The sequence below is a fragment of the Homarus americanus genome, unplaced genomic scaffold, assembly GCF_018991925.1.
Source record: "Homarus americanus isolate GMGI-L3 unplaced genomic scaffold, GMGI_Hamer_2.0 scaffold48354, whole genome shotgun sequence".
In the NCBI taxonomy this organism is placed as follows: Eukaryota; Metazoa; Arthropoda; class Malacostraca; order Decapoda; family Nephropidae; genus Homarus; species Homarus americanus.
In genome coordinates, this window is record NW_024723833.1 from 9198120 (window position 1) to 9212105 (window position 13986).

At 42.9% G+C, this 13986-nt stretch overlaps 1 protein-coding gene across 3 annotated transcripts in view; it reads left to right on the forward strand.

Moving 5' to 3' along the window:
- The first annotated feature begins 9098 nt into the window (after positions 1-9098).
- Positions 9099-13986, forward strand: part of LOC121863875 (carbohydrate sulfotransferase 11-like) — a 51050-nt gene continuing 46162 nt past the window's right edge. The window contains exons 1-2 of one of the 3 annotated variants that reach the window (XM_042362790.1): positions 9099-9315; positions 9586-9703. The gene's annotated coding sequence lies outside the window, so the exon portion shown is untranslated. The remainder of the gene's footprint in view (positions 9316-9585; positions 9704-13986) is intronic. The other 2 variants (XM_042362786.1, XM_042362787.1) reach the window with 2 other exon arrangements.

Below are 13986 nucleotides of genomic sequence, written 5' to 3' on the forward strand. Positions count from 1 at the left end.
ACAGTCTTCAAAGACGAAAGCCAGGCCAATCTGCCGCATGTTAGATGGTAACACCCTACCAAGATCCTAAACCATCACCATTCTTCAAACCCTTCACACATGAGTACAGTCTATTTATTATTCTTTCTTAAATGCTTATTCATCATGTTTAATTTAGACATTCTCATTCTCATGTCCACTCACTCTGTCAGAGTAGTTTTTCCATGAACTTTCCTGTGCTTAGTACATAAAAGAAAGCATTTTGTAATTATGTGATATGTACAGTACAGTATATACATGTCTAACCCATAGTAGTGTTTACAGTGACTAATATATACACCAAGACGTGCATTTATTTTGTATATTTAGCTTAAAAGGTTACTCGGTATCACTGTGGTAGTAATTAAGCATAGGCTTATGTGATAATGTGATATTTGCTACAAAAAAGCTGCTGTTGAATAAGCTTATATTTGTTTATATTTTTATCAGTACATCAACACCTACCATTAAGATTGCATTAGCAATGACCAAATACCTTACTAAACTGATGTAAGGGCTAATATTTGGAACTTAACTGTTGCTAGTTTGGTGGACAATTTTGGTCTCATTTTGCTCAATATTTGATATTTAATGCAATGAAGATCGAATTTTTGTTTTTTTGTTGAAATGCATAAAAAAAATTCAACTTCCAAGTTGAGAAGCTTTTGCCAGCGAGGAAAGTTATCGACTGAAGATAGTATCGTCCCAGCCCCTCTAAACTCTTGATCATTCTCCGCAACAGCCCGTCTGTGAGTTCACTGCGTGACAACATGTGTCTCTGCTAGCCAATAATGTGTTTCAGCCAACCAAAGAAAGACATTAAGTATTGCAAATTTTTCAAATTTGAAAGAATTTGCCGTCCCCTTGGCCAGTCGAGTCTATTTCATGATCACAGGCAGGTCATGATATGTGACGGATGATGACTGTGCTGTGATTTTTTCAAAAGTACTTGGTTATACCCACTGAAAGAAACTGCAAGAAGTTCTTGAGTTTTTGCTAACTGAGGAAAGATGGGACAAGTTTCCGTTGTATCCACTCGCACCATGACCACCGCACAGTCCTGCACCACTTCAAGGAAATCGCTCGGTCCTTCCCAGCCTCCAAATAAAGGTTAGTCAAGGTTATGTTAGGATTGTTTAGGTTAGGTTATGATTGGTTAAGTTAAAATTGGGGGTAAGAATTGGCAACAATTTCGGTTTCAGTTTCCTCAATATTTGCTACTTTTTAATGATTCTCAACTCGCAAATTAAAAAAAAAAAACATTTATGAGCGTTTCCTCAAAAAAAAAAATATCCTCTTTGCATTAAGAGCATCAAATATTGAGCATAATGCCAGTGATCAAAATTGCCCACCAAACTAAGAACAGTCACGTTCCAAATATTCTTTTGGAGAAAGCTGATGGAGGTAATTATATAGGACTAACCAGCGAGCAAAATTGATTGAAAATAATTATAAAAACGCCGGATTTTCATTGTTGTAGTTTGTGGAAATGGTATTATTTTACTTTCGGACATAGTGCCCCCGAAAGTTATAAACTACTGAAACATTTAGATCTCGCTATTCTGAGCATTTTGAACCCCATATATACATGGCAGAAATGGATAATAGTGACACAATTGAATTTAATTGATTTTAAGTAGTTTTCAGTCTTCGTCTGTGATATGTTATCTGCGCATCACGCATGCTCAATGTTGACTGACGTCATCCAGTCGTGACCAATGAGGTATTGATATTGTAGTGGATTTCTCCCCTACAAACGCTGTTTGTCGCTGAGTAGCCGATCCCGCGAATTCCCCAGTGTATGCCTCGTGGTCTAGGTCAACCAGCGCCGCCCACGGAGCAGGGGTCAACTATCTACCCACGCCTACCTCCGCTATAAAAGACCTGACCTCGTGGTGACCGCTCTCTTTCTACCCACACCAACCAGCCAGCAACACCTCCTCCTCCTCCGCCTGCCTGGCGGTCCTCGCTCCTGCCGGAGAGCATGGCGACCCACAAGCTGGTCCTCTTGAGCATCCTCACCAACCAGCTCTCTCTTCTTCTAGCTACAGCCGTAGCAAGCAACACCACCTCCTCCGCCGCTGCCTGGCGGCCCTCACTCTCGCCGGCGAGCATGGCGACCCACAAGCTGGTCCTCCTCTGAGCGTCCTCACCAACCAGCTCTCTCTACATCACGCTTGTAACCACGCTGCCACTTCCCAGCACCAAACTGCCTTGTACATCCAATACAACATGTATACAGAGAGCACATTGTGAGTTTCATTTCTCCATCCCATCCTGAGTGAGAACCCAAACATCCCATACCCCACAATATCATCACAGGTATTTTTTTTTGACCAAGCACATTTTTCTCAGGAAGCAGCCTTGGTATGATTTAAATTCAATTTCAATATTTATTCCTTTATAGAGGAAGTGGGATCCTAGTGCTGTCACAAGGTACCCCTGTACAATAACACCAGAAGCATCTGGCAAGTGTGAGCATCGTCAGGCAGTGAGGTACCAGGGTTCTGTCTCCACATTCCAACACCTCACCTGCGGTGTTCCCCAGGGGACCAAGATGGGACCATTGTGCTTCCTAATCCTGATCAACGACGCTCTATCGGACACTCCTCACAGGTGGAAGTACGTAGATGACTGCACTTTTTTTTTTTAATCCTCTTCGCCACTGATCGGCTTGTTAGCCGCTTGGGCGATCGGTCACGACTCTGATTACATTTCCTTTTCATTTATCTTCTTCACCAAAAGATCGGCTCGCTATCCGCCCGGGCGATCGGTCACGTCTCTGTCACGCACTGTTAGCAAATACTGGGCATGCACCGGCTCCTGAATGTATCTGAACCCGCTCCAGTGTTGGTCAAGTCTTGTCTTGAAAGAGCTCACACTCGGTGCCGTCACAACACTCTCTGGTAGATTGTTCCAAGAGTTTACAACCCTCACTCCGAAAAAGTTTGCCCTCACAGTTTTCTGGACTTGCGGCTTCTTCAATCTTGAGCTGTGACCCCTTGTGGGGTGAGCGTCCGCCAGCTCCAAGTAAGGACACTCAACTGAGTAGTGATCTCTGAGATGCTTATACACCTCAACTAGGTCCCCCCTTGCCCGTTTCTAGTATTAGCTAGGCAAGTTCAGGCGCTCCAATCTCTCAGGGTAGCTGAGGTGCCGAAGTGCAGGCACCAGTCTGGTGGCCCTCCTTTGAACATTTTCAACCAACTGACAGTCCCTAGCATATCTCGGGGACCAGATGGGGTGACAGTACTCCAGATGGGGAAGCATTTCACTCCTGAAAATCGTTACGAGGGACGGACCGTCTAGATATCTGAACGACCTTCTTATAAGACCCAATAATTTATTTGCCTGATTTACCTTCCTCTCTCAATGGCCCGAGAACTTCAGCTCCTTGTCAACATACACACCTAGGTCCTTCTCACATACAGTCTCAACTAGTGCAGTTTCATCATCCCGTGGGGGTTACAGTGGACAACACCTCACCGGACTACTCATCGCTACAAGGCACCCTGGACAGGCTACAGGCATGGACTACGGAGAACAAGGTCACCATCAATCACACCAAAACCGTAGTCATGCACTTCAATACCGCCACCACTCCAGTGCAAGCTCCAACAGTTACAGTGGGTGCCCATCCTCTCCAGTTAGTGCTGTCTGCCATACTCCTGGGTGTAACTATAGACCACAGACTGGACTGGAAGGCCCATGTAAACAACACAATCAAGGCAGCTTCGTACCGACTCTACATGCTACGACGACTCAGGTTACTTGGGGCACCCATGCCAGAGCTGAGAACTATCTACAACGCCTTTATTCTCCCCAAATTAACGTATGCGTCACCAGCCTGGTTGTCTTCTCTCAACTCTACCCAACAACGTCAGCCAGAGAAGGTACAGAAAAGGGCCTGCAGAATCATGCTCGGCGCAGACTACTCCGGCTACAACAACGCTCTCTCCACCCTGGAAATGCCATCCCTCAGTGACCTCCATTACCACGCACTAGCAGGGTTTGGCAGTGGACTACTGCACCATTCCTCGTCATCGCCACCTGCTGCCACCGACAGTCCCCGGCCCACCTCGCGCAGTCCGCCACTACAACAAAATTCAGCCCATAAGAGCCCGCACTGATAGACATAAGAATAGCACCATCCCATCTATTGTTAAAATAATAAACAGCTCCTGATTTATGTACTATACAGCCCTGTAAATGTATTGAATGTATATTATTATGTCTAAATTACATGTAAGTTTATATATTTTCAGCCACCGGCTGCAACTCTAGTAATAAACCGTTTATTATTACTATTTTTATTATTATTACAAGTATATATAAAGCCTAAGGAAGGAAGGATATTCCTTTAACAGGGTATGATTATAATTTCATTGAACAGTTTCACAATGGCAGAGGTGGAGGTTGGTTGTCGTTTATTTCCGAGTTTTGATGTCTTATTGTAGTGTTACCTGGCTAAGTACGAACTTAAAAGAAAACAGTAAGCGTAAACAAATTTAAAATGTTTTGAAAAATGACATTGAGAAATAAATAAATAAAAAGTTGACGGTATTAAAGAATAAATATTAAAAAAAAATAAAAGACTTATAGTAATAATAAAATAAGTGCATAACAAATAATTTAGAGATGATATAATTTTAAAAGAAAGCCAAAACCCACCTGTACACGACTCTCAGATAGATAATGTGTCGGCTGTAGTTTAAAGACCATATAATTTTATTTTCTGGCATCCTTAATGGTAATGATAACGTATACTCATTTGTACAACTCAAAAGTCCTCACTCAGATCAGATGGGTCTTCTCTTTCTGAATGGATTACAAGTGAAATGTCTCCCATGTCCAGGTAAATTTTACACAATTATCGAACCAATATAAAAATGATGATAATAATAATACGTATGCAGGGAAAATTATGTTTTATTGATAAGGAGTGTTATATCCGCCGGAGATTTATTAAAACTCTGCAGGAATTGTGAGATGTCTCCTGTAGTGGATTCCTCCCCTACGAGCACCGAACCTTCTCGAATTCCCCAGTCTTCTACGCCTCCAGCGCCGCCCACGGAGCGGGGGTCAACTATCGACCCACGCCTACCCCGCCTTATAAGGCCTGACACCGCTGTGACCACCCTCTTATCTACCCAGTGCCACCAGCAAGCAACACCTCCTCAGCGCCAGCCTGGCAGCTCCCGCTCCCGCCGGCGACCTAGACGTCCCTCAAGCCACGTGCCCTCATTCTGGGCATCCTCACCACCCAGCTCTCTCTACTCAACGCTTATTACCATGCTACCTACCCAGCAACAAGCTGCATTGTACATCCAATACAATATGTATACAGTGAGCACATTGTGAGTTTCCTTTCTCCATCCCATCCTGAGTGTGAACCAATATCTCATAACCCCACAAATGGTGACCCCCGGAGATTCGCACTCACACAGGATGGAGGAGAAACTGATCACTCTCCCAGTCTTCAAGCAACATGGAAGACTGGCTTACCCACGCAGAGGCAGCTCTCATCGGCTCTACAACTACTGTCTCTACACTGCAGGTTAGACACCCTAGAGCAGCTCTGCTACTCTAAGCAGACAGCCGCTCCTCTTCCTGCCCCAAGCACCACATCCTACCGACCCCAACGCACCCGTCCTGCCTCAGACGCCTCCCCCGGCCCAGCAGTACCCCCTGCCGCTCCTCCTGACGCGGCCCCTGCTCCGGACGCGGACCCACACACCCCTCTTTTCTCCCTCAGGTACCCTCTGCTACTGTCGTGGACCCTGCTGCTGTCGTGGACCCTGCTGCTGTCATGCACCCTGCTGCTGTCATGGACACTCTTCCTAACGCAGCCCCTGCTCCTGACCCAGGCCCACACACCCCAGCAGGCGCATCTGAGGACTCTGTACCTGTCGCGAGGGAAGCAAAATATTCATCGCCTCCGCAACCCTCCTTCTCCCACAGATCTCGTGTATCTAGACAGAGTTGCCCCCCCTAGCGGCCGGCTCATCCACGCCCTCGCCGTTATGTCTCACATGTGGCATGCACCGCCCGTTCTGCCTCGCATGTGGCACGCAACCCTGCCAACCTCCAGCCTCCCGCCATGCCCGGAGGGGAAGGGGAGTATTGTAGTGGATTCCTCCCCTACAAGCACCGAACCTTCTCGAATTCCCCAGTCTATGCCTTCAGCGCCGCCCACGGAGCGGGGGTCAACTATCTACCCACGCCTAATCCCACCGCTGACACCGCTGTGACCACCCTCTTTTCAACCCAGTGCCACCAGCAAGCAACACCTCCTCCTCCGCGGCGGCTCCCGCCGGCGACCTAGGCGTCCCTCAAGCCGAGTGCCCTCACTCTGGGCATCCTCACCACCCAGCTCTCTCTACTCAATGCTTATTACCATGCTACCTACCCAGCAACAAGCTGCATTGTACATCCAATACAATATGTATATAGTTAGCACATTGTGAGTTTCCTTTCTCCATCCCATCCTGAGTGTGAACCAATATCTTGTAGTGGATTTCTCCCCTACAAACGCTGTTTGTCGCTGAGTAGCTGACCCCACCAATTCCCCAGTGTATGCCTCGTGGTCTAGGTCAACCAGCGTCGCCATACATCACGGAGCGGGGGTCAACTACTAAGCCACGCCTACCCCCCGCTATTTAAGACCTGACCTCGTGGTGACCTGTCTCTTTCTACCCACACCAACCAGCCAGCAACACACCTCCTCCTCCGCCGCTGCCTGGCGGCCCTCGCTCCTCCTCCGCTTGCCTGGTGGTCCTCTCTCCCGCCGGCGAGCATGGCGACCCACAAGCTGTCCTCCTGTGAGCGTCCTCACCAACCAGCTCTCTCTCTCTCTGAGAGCGGTTGTATGTACCAAGAATGTAGACGTCATAGCAATCACCGAAACTTGGATGAATCTGACGAGCAAAAATTTTTTATCAGAGTACCACATAGAAGGGTACAACCTTTTTCACAAAGACAGGGAAGGTAGGAAGTGGGGAGGGGTCGCACTCTTCGTCAAGGATACATTAAAATGTTGTATTAATAATTCAATAAAGGGTGAAATAGGAACCGAGTCTGTGTGGGTAGAAATCACGGAAGGAAGAGAAAATCTAATTATGGGAGTGATTTACAGGCCCCCAAGTCTTGGCAAAGAAGCAGCTCAGCCCATATGGCAGGAAATGAGTAGGGCAGCAAAATATAACAACCTATGCATTATGGGGGATTTCAACTTCAGAAATATTGACTGGGACAACATTGTAGGCGACTATGAATCTGAAGACTTCCTAGACGCAGTACAGGACAATTTTTTTAAACAACTAATTACAGAACCTACTAGAGGTGACAATATATTAGACCTAGTATTAACAAATAAAGAAAATATTATTAGAGATATCACAGTAGGGGAAGAACTAGGTAACAGTGATCACAGAAATCAGGTTCACCCTAAATTGGGAAACGAAAAACAATGACAATATGGTCAGTGTCCCAAATTTTCGGTTGGCGGATTATCAGGGGTTAAGAAGGTACCTAGGTGAGGTCACCTGGGAACAGTCACGTCAGTCCCCAGTAGGAAGGGGTGAGGTCATAGATGACACAACAATTGATCATGACTATAATATATTCACTAGTATACTACATAAAGCACAAGAACAAAAGATACCATACAGAAAAATTAGGTCAAATAAGAATGAGCCAAGGTGGATGACCAGAAAACTTAAACATGACATAGGAATAAAGAAAGGAATATATAAGAAATTAAAGGGAGGGGAGGAGTAGCTCAGAAATAGGTATAATGAACTATCTAGGAATGTTAAGAAAAATGTAAGGAAAGCAAAGAGAGACTATGAAAAGGACTTAGAAACCTTCCATATCAGGATAGGTTAAAGAAACTTAACTTGCATTCCCTAGAAAGACGAAGAGTGCGGGGAGACATGATAGAAGTATTTAAGTGGGTGAAAGGAATCAATAAAGGGGATATAGATAAAGTTCTTATAATATCCGAGCAGGATAGGACTCGGAGCAACGGATTCAAGTTGGATAAGTTTAGGTTTAGGAGGGAGATAGGAAGAATTTAAGAAACTGGTTCACAAATAGGGTGGTGGACGAGTGGAACAAGCTTACCAACTTTGTAGTAAGTGCGGGAACTCTGAAAGTTTCAAAAGGAGGCTAGATAGATTCATGGATGATAGAGAGTGGTAGTAACTCTCGACAGGAGCTGCCATGCGCAGGCCAACCGGCCTATTGCAGACTCCTTATGTTCTTATGTTCTACATCACACTTGTAACCATGCTGCCTTCCCAGCACCAAGCTGCATTGTACATCCAATACAACATGTATATAGAGAGCACATTGTGAGTTTCCTTTCTCCACCCCCATCCTGAGCGTGAACCAAACATCCTGAACCCCACAATCTCATAACCCCACACTCCCTCGCCCAGAATTTTTTTCTTCAGATTTTTATGTGCATAAGAATAGCAATATCCATTACATGCCGTATATCATAAATGCAAGAAAAATATACATTCTATTACTTGGAAATACGTCTTTAGAGACTTCTCAACAATTGACTAGTTCACAATTTTGTTTCATTGTACACGAGTAGCAACGTTTTATTGAACATTTCTTTATAGTTAGGAATATGTAAATAAGCTGCATAATCTTACAAAATATTAGTTATTATGCTGGTCAAGTAATTTGTTATATCGACACAATTTATCTGGTAAACACACACATAAAACAGCACGAAAATATCAGCGTTGTTATTCACTCAAAATTTACTTGTTGGTAACTGAGCTATTTCCCGGACGGTGAAAGGTTATGATGTCACTCATTGCGTTCTTTGGTATCTGCCTGACTAATACTACTTGAAAATATTCTCGCTGATACAAAATTCTGTAAAGATTAATCTGTGTTACTAGTGACATCCAAATACCCCCCAAATTATAAACAAAACCAAATCTAAAATCATTTGTTTTTGATAAAGAAAACGGTATGGGAACGTTGAAACACAAAGGAAAATTTTAAATCATAATGAAAAATCTTGAGCGCATTGGTTATTCGGTAAGTTAGCCTGGTTTGCGACTCTCCACTCTTCACCACTGACTCGGAGAAAACTAGTAGACGGCAGTGCATGTGTGTTGTGCTAAAGAAGGAGTGAGAGTGACGTGCACTGTGTATTGCAACATCACTGTCAGGTGCACATTGACATAGTAACTGGAGTTTACTTGTTGTGGCTATTGAAAGTGTACGAAATAAGAAGAAAATGACACGGAAAATATCTCGGTAATGGCGAAGGTGAGTGAGTGTTGGTGGCCTTTAGTTTTGAGGGAAAGTGAGAATCTTGTGAGGCGCGTAACTAGTCCTTCACTCTTACGTTTGTTGGCCAAAGAGGAAATTAAGGTAAAGGTGTAGAATAGCGCTAACACCAGAAGTTGTATGCTGATTTTCTTTATTTTCGCTATACTTATTGTTTTGGTGATTTTAAGTATATTAAAAGAAACGACAACTTTTGAGTATGATTTAAGTATTGTAATTGTTTTTAATTTACTCTATCCCACTGCACAGTTCTCCCAGCGCCAATTTTGTTGTTTACCTCGCTGAATCAGATGTTTCCTAAATGATGGTGAACGTTTCCACGAATTCCTGCTCGCCATTGGTGATGTCCATCAACCTCAATATTAAGGTAAGTTATTTAACACTTAAATTAACACGATAATGCATAGAACCTAATAAAACCTGACCTAACATACCCAACCTATGGGTATATTAGGTCAGGTTCTATTAGGTTCTATGTATTGTTTCCATTTCTGTGTTTAATGTCATGCTATTAGTGTGTACGATTTTTTTATACCAAATCAGCAAACAACTTCTGGTGTTAGCGCTATTCTACACCTTTACTGAAATAAATTTTGAGTGTTTTGGCTGTTTGGTGATGTACATGTTGTTAGTTTATGTATTATCACAAATAATGGGCTGTGTTAGTTATGTGAATTAAAGAGATTCAGTGGTCGCCATATAATAAATGGGAATAAACAAGTGAACAAGAAGTGAATAACATGTAGCACCAGTTCTCTATCTTTTAAGTTATCTTATACTGATGTGACCGATACACGGAGTAAAGATGAGTCAAGAAACGTGACCGATCGCCCAAGCGGCTAACAAGCCGATCAGTGGCCAAGAGGATAAAAGTAAAAAAGTAAGTAAAAGTACACTGCAAACACGTTTTTACGCAACAAGCTTGGCGTATGTGGCCCCTGCACCAAGTTTCTGTACCGATTCGTGAAAAAAGTTGACAGTAATGAAAAGTTAACAATAGAAATGCTAGTGTGACGCCGATAGCCTTGTCGAGTATGCTTTTTAACATTTCAAATCTTACGAAGGCGTCCGTGGCATTCCGGTTTGTTCTAACACATTGCGAGTGTCTATATAGTTCTGTATTGGCAAACACGACAAACCAAGATATTGAGGTGAATTTCAGATGACAATCTATACTAAAGAACTAATTACATTACTTGAGACTCGTGGATGACGGCTTCTACAACGTGCTAGGGTTATATCACCTCACTGGTTACCATTATTTGTGTAACTGCACTAAGTATATGATGAAACAATGTTAATTTATATGACAATGTTGCTGAACAATAATCAAACAACAAAACAAAAGAATACCGACTTGAAGACTATTTATTCGTGTACATGTTAGGATAATTACTCATCAATTATTGAGAAACAGCTTTAAAGATTATGTTGCTTATTTTAAAATTTTAGGATATTTTTGTCTTATTTTTTAAGGAATGTGTACAGCGTAATTGAATGTAGTTGCAAACCAGATAGGAAATGTTTATACAAGTTCAACATCGGTTCATCATGTAAACACAGTAAGCAAGCGGTACAGGTTTACCAACAACAATCTTATTATAACCATTCTGCTCTTTAATTACACACGACCTTCGTTACCCAGTACTAAAACAGGAGGAAACCGGAATACCCGGAAAAAACCAGCTGTTATTATGTCACACACCCTTGAGACCCTGACCTGGGTTGGTTATGAGGTAATCTGTACTGTACCACACCAAGAACAGCCAAATAAAATGCTGTTGCGATCAAACCGATGTATTAACCTACCAATGTCACTCATTAAAACTTTGAGAATTCCGGTTTGTTATGTCAAGCAGCAGTTTACCTCACTCTTTGACTTAACTCTGACACTCCAGCACCGACAACTTACAGGAGTCCACTAAAGATCTATAATTGAAACTACAGTACAAATAGTTATAAAAATAAAATAATTTCTACTTAAATTATAAAGCTAAAATTATTTTGAAAGTATTATTACTCTTTCCAAAGATTACTAATTTTTATGTTTAATTTCGTGATTTAAACAGAAGATAAACTGTTATTTGTTGTTTACATTTTGACCACGCGGGAAGAACAACACCAGAGGAGCCATCAGGTAAAATAGTTTCCCAAGTACGGACACACTTCTCCCAGGAGTTCTTGGTGGACCAGATAAGGCAACGCCGCTGTCTCTGGGATTACCAAGACTCTTCATACACCAAAAAAGATGTAGAATTGCCGAGCTTTCTTCGTCAGTTGGATCCATATGTATTGATATCAGCAATAGTTTACCTTTTCTTGGACAGCCGAGGAAAGTAGTTCATAGTTCTTGTTTATAAGGAGGAGTTTCCCACAAGAGACGGAAGTGCCTGGATGACATAAGTGCCTCGTGGTCAGTGAAGAAGCCCTCAAGTGCCAAGTCAGTTATTACCCTAGTTTTACGTAATGCCTAACCCTCCGTAAGTCGACCTGTCATTTTGTCTTTGCTGTTGTCTCCTTAAGCTGTTATCTGACCTGAACCGATGCGAAGACCCGACAGTGCCGAACTGACACTTAGGAAGAGTTGTGTGTCAAGTGCCAAGCTCCTGTGCTGAACTCTTGTGTTTGATAATGTGTGACCTATAACCCGAGGCACTTAATTCACTTGAGGCACCTATTTCACATATTATGTTACTTGAGGCACCTGTTTCACATATTATGTTACTTGAGGCACCTATTTCACATATGTTACTTGAGGCACTTATTTCACTTGTTACTCGAGACATTTATTTCAAATATTATGTTACCCGAGGCACTTATTTCACATATTCGTACTTAAGACACTTATTTCACATATGTTATCTGAGGCACTTACTTCGCATATATTATGAGTGTGTTCACCTCAAACCCTCGTCAGGTGAGTGAAGGTGGCGTGGGAACACTTTTCCAGTGGTCTGTCGCAAAGGTTCGTATGATATGTGTTCCGGTTTGTTCCTAGTTTGTTCCTGTGTTTCCAGTTTGTACCCTGTTCATCGATTGTTCCCTTTTGTTCCCTGTTGTTCCTCGTAGGAGAAAGGTGTAAGTAGGCACCTAAATGGTTGACTTTAAACACGGAAATAACTTCACAAAAAATGGCATTGTAACGTAAGGAACTAATGATATGATAATCAAGGTCTTGGGATTTTATTTTTAGGTTAGGTTAGGTTGTGTTAGGTTGGATTAGGTAGTGTTAGGTTGGGTTTGGTAGTGTTGGGTTAGGTTTGGTAGTGTTGGGTTAGGTTTGATATTGTTGGATCAGTTTGGGTTGGGTTAGGTACTGTTGGATTTGGTTAGGTTAGGTTGACTTAGGTATAGTTATGTTTGGTTAGATTAGGCTAGGTTATATTGATAGATTAGATTGGGTTAGGTTAGGTTTGTGTAGGTTGCTAAGTTTTTTGGTTAAGTTAGCTTAGATGAGGTAAGGTACACACTAACAGGTCATAAATAAAGCACCAGAAATACCTAACATTGACTGTATACCGTATGATAAAGTGGAATACTGAGGGATACGCCGAGAGAAGAGTATTCCCAGGTGTATGTCTAAGGAAACTGTGAAATACTGCAACACCATAATGAGAAATACAACCGAGGTATGTATTTCCCAAGCGTTTGTTACGGTTGGTGTTTTATGGTGTAGATAACTGTTTTGTTTCCCGCGGCAGTCAACACACTAGGCTGGGAACCTTCTGCTTGTGTTTCCCGTGGTGTGTCCTGTGGCTATCACAACGTGTTATTATGGTCAGTGTGTGGTTTGCACTGTGGGGGTGACGGCAATACACAGTGTATGATCTAACAAAAGTGTGTGTGTGCGTCATACTCAGGATTAAAATCATGGTACTGAAATGAGTTGTCATTGTTTTCATGGGGTTAAGTCATCGTTCTCAAGGGGTTAAGTCATCGAGTCATCGTCCTCAAGGGGTTAAGTCATCGAGTCATCGTCCTCAAGGGGTTAAGTCATCGAGTCATCGTCCTCAAGGGGTTAAGTCATCGAGTCATCGTCCTCAAGGGGTTAAGTCATCGTATTTAAGGGGTAAAGTCAACGTCGTCAAGGTGTAAAGTCGACGTACTGAACGGGCTTCACTGAGGTATTTTCACCATACATTCTCGTTCTTGTCTCCATAGATCTTACCTCACGGCCATCAGTGAGGGAGACCAAGCCACGACCCAGAGTGTGTTTATTTTGTGTAAACAGAAGAAAGACAAAATAACTCTACCTGTTTAATATGCGTTATAATTACAATGGTTAAATTGGTTTCTTTATTGCACTGAGACTCTACTTTTGTGAGTATTTTTTTAAGAAGAAATTGATAATGCTCTAAGCTGTGTGTGTGTGGAGGGTAGTATTTGTGTGTGGGGTAGCTGACCAGCGTCTCACTCGACACTTGCCTAACACCTCTTGACCTTTTCCTCTGTTTACTGACTCCTCGTAAATTTATTGACCGCCTGGCTCCCTCTTGTGACCTCGTGACCTGTTATTGACCACCACTGCCACTGCGCTTCACCTTGCACAGGATGTAAGGGGGTGCCCAATAAACTAGCCCCCTCGTGGGCAATCTGTAATCTGTGTTTTTTCTGTTTTATGTCGCGCACTTAATTTAATCTCTGTTGGTG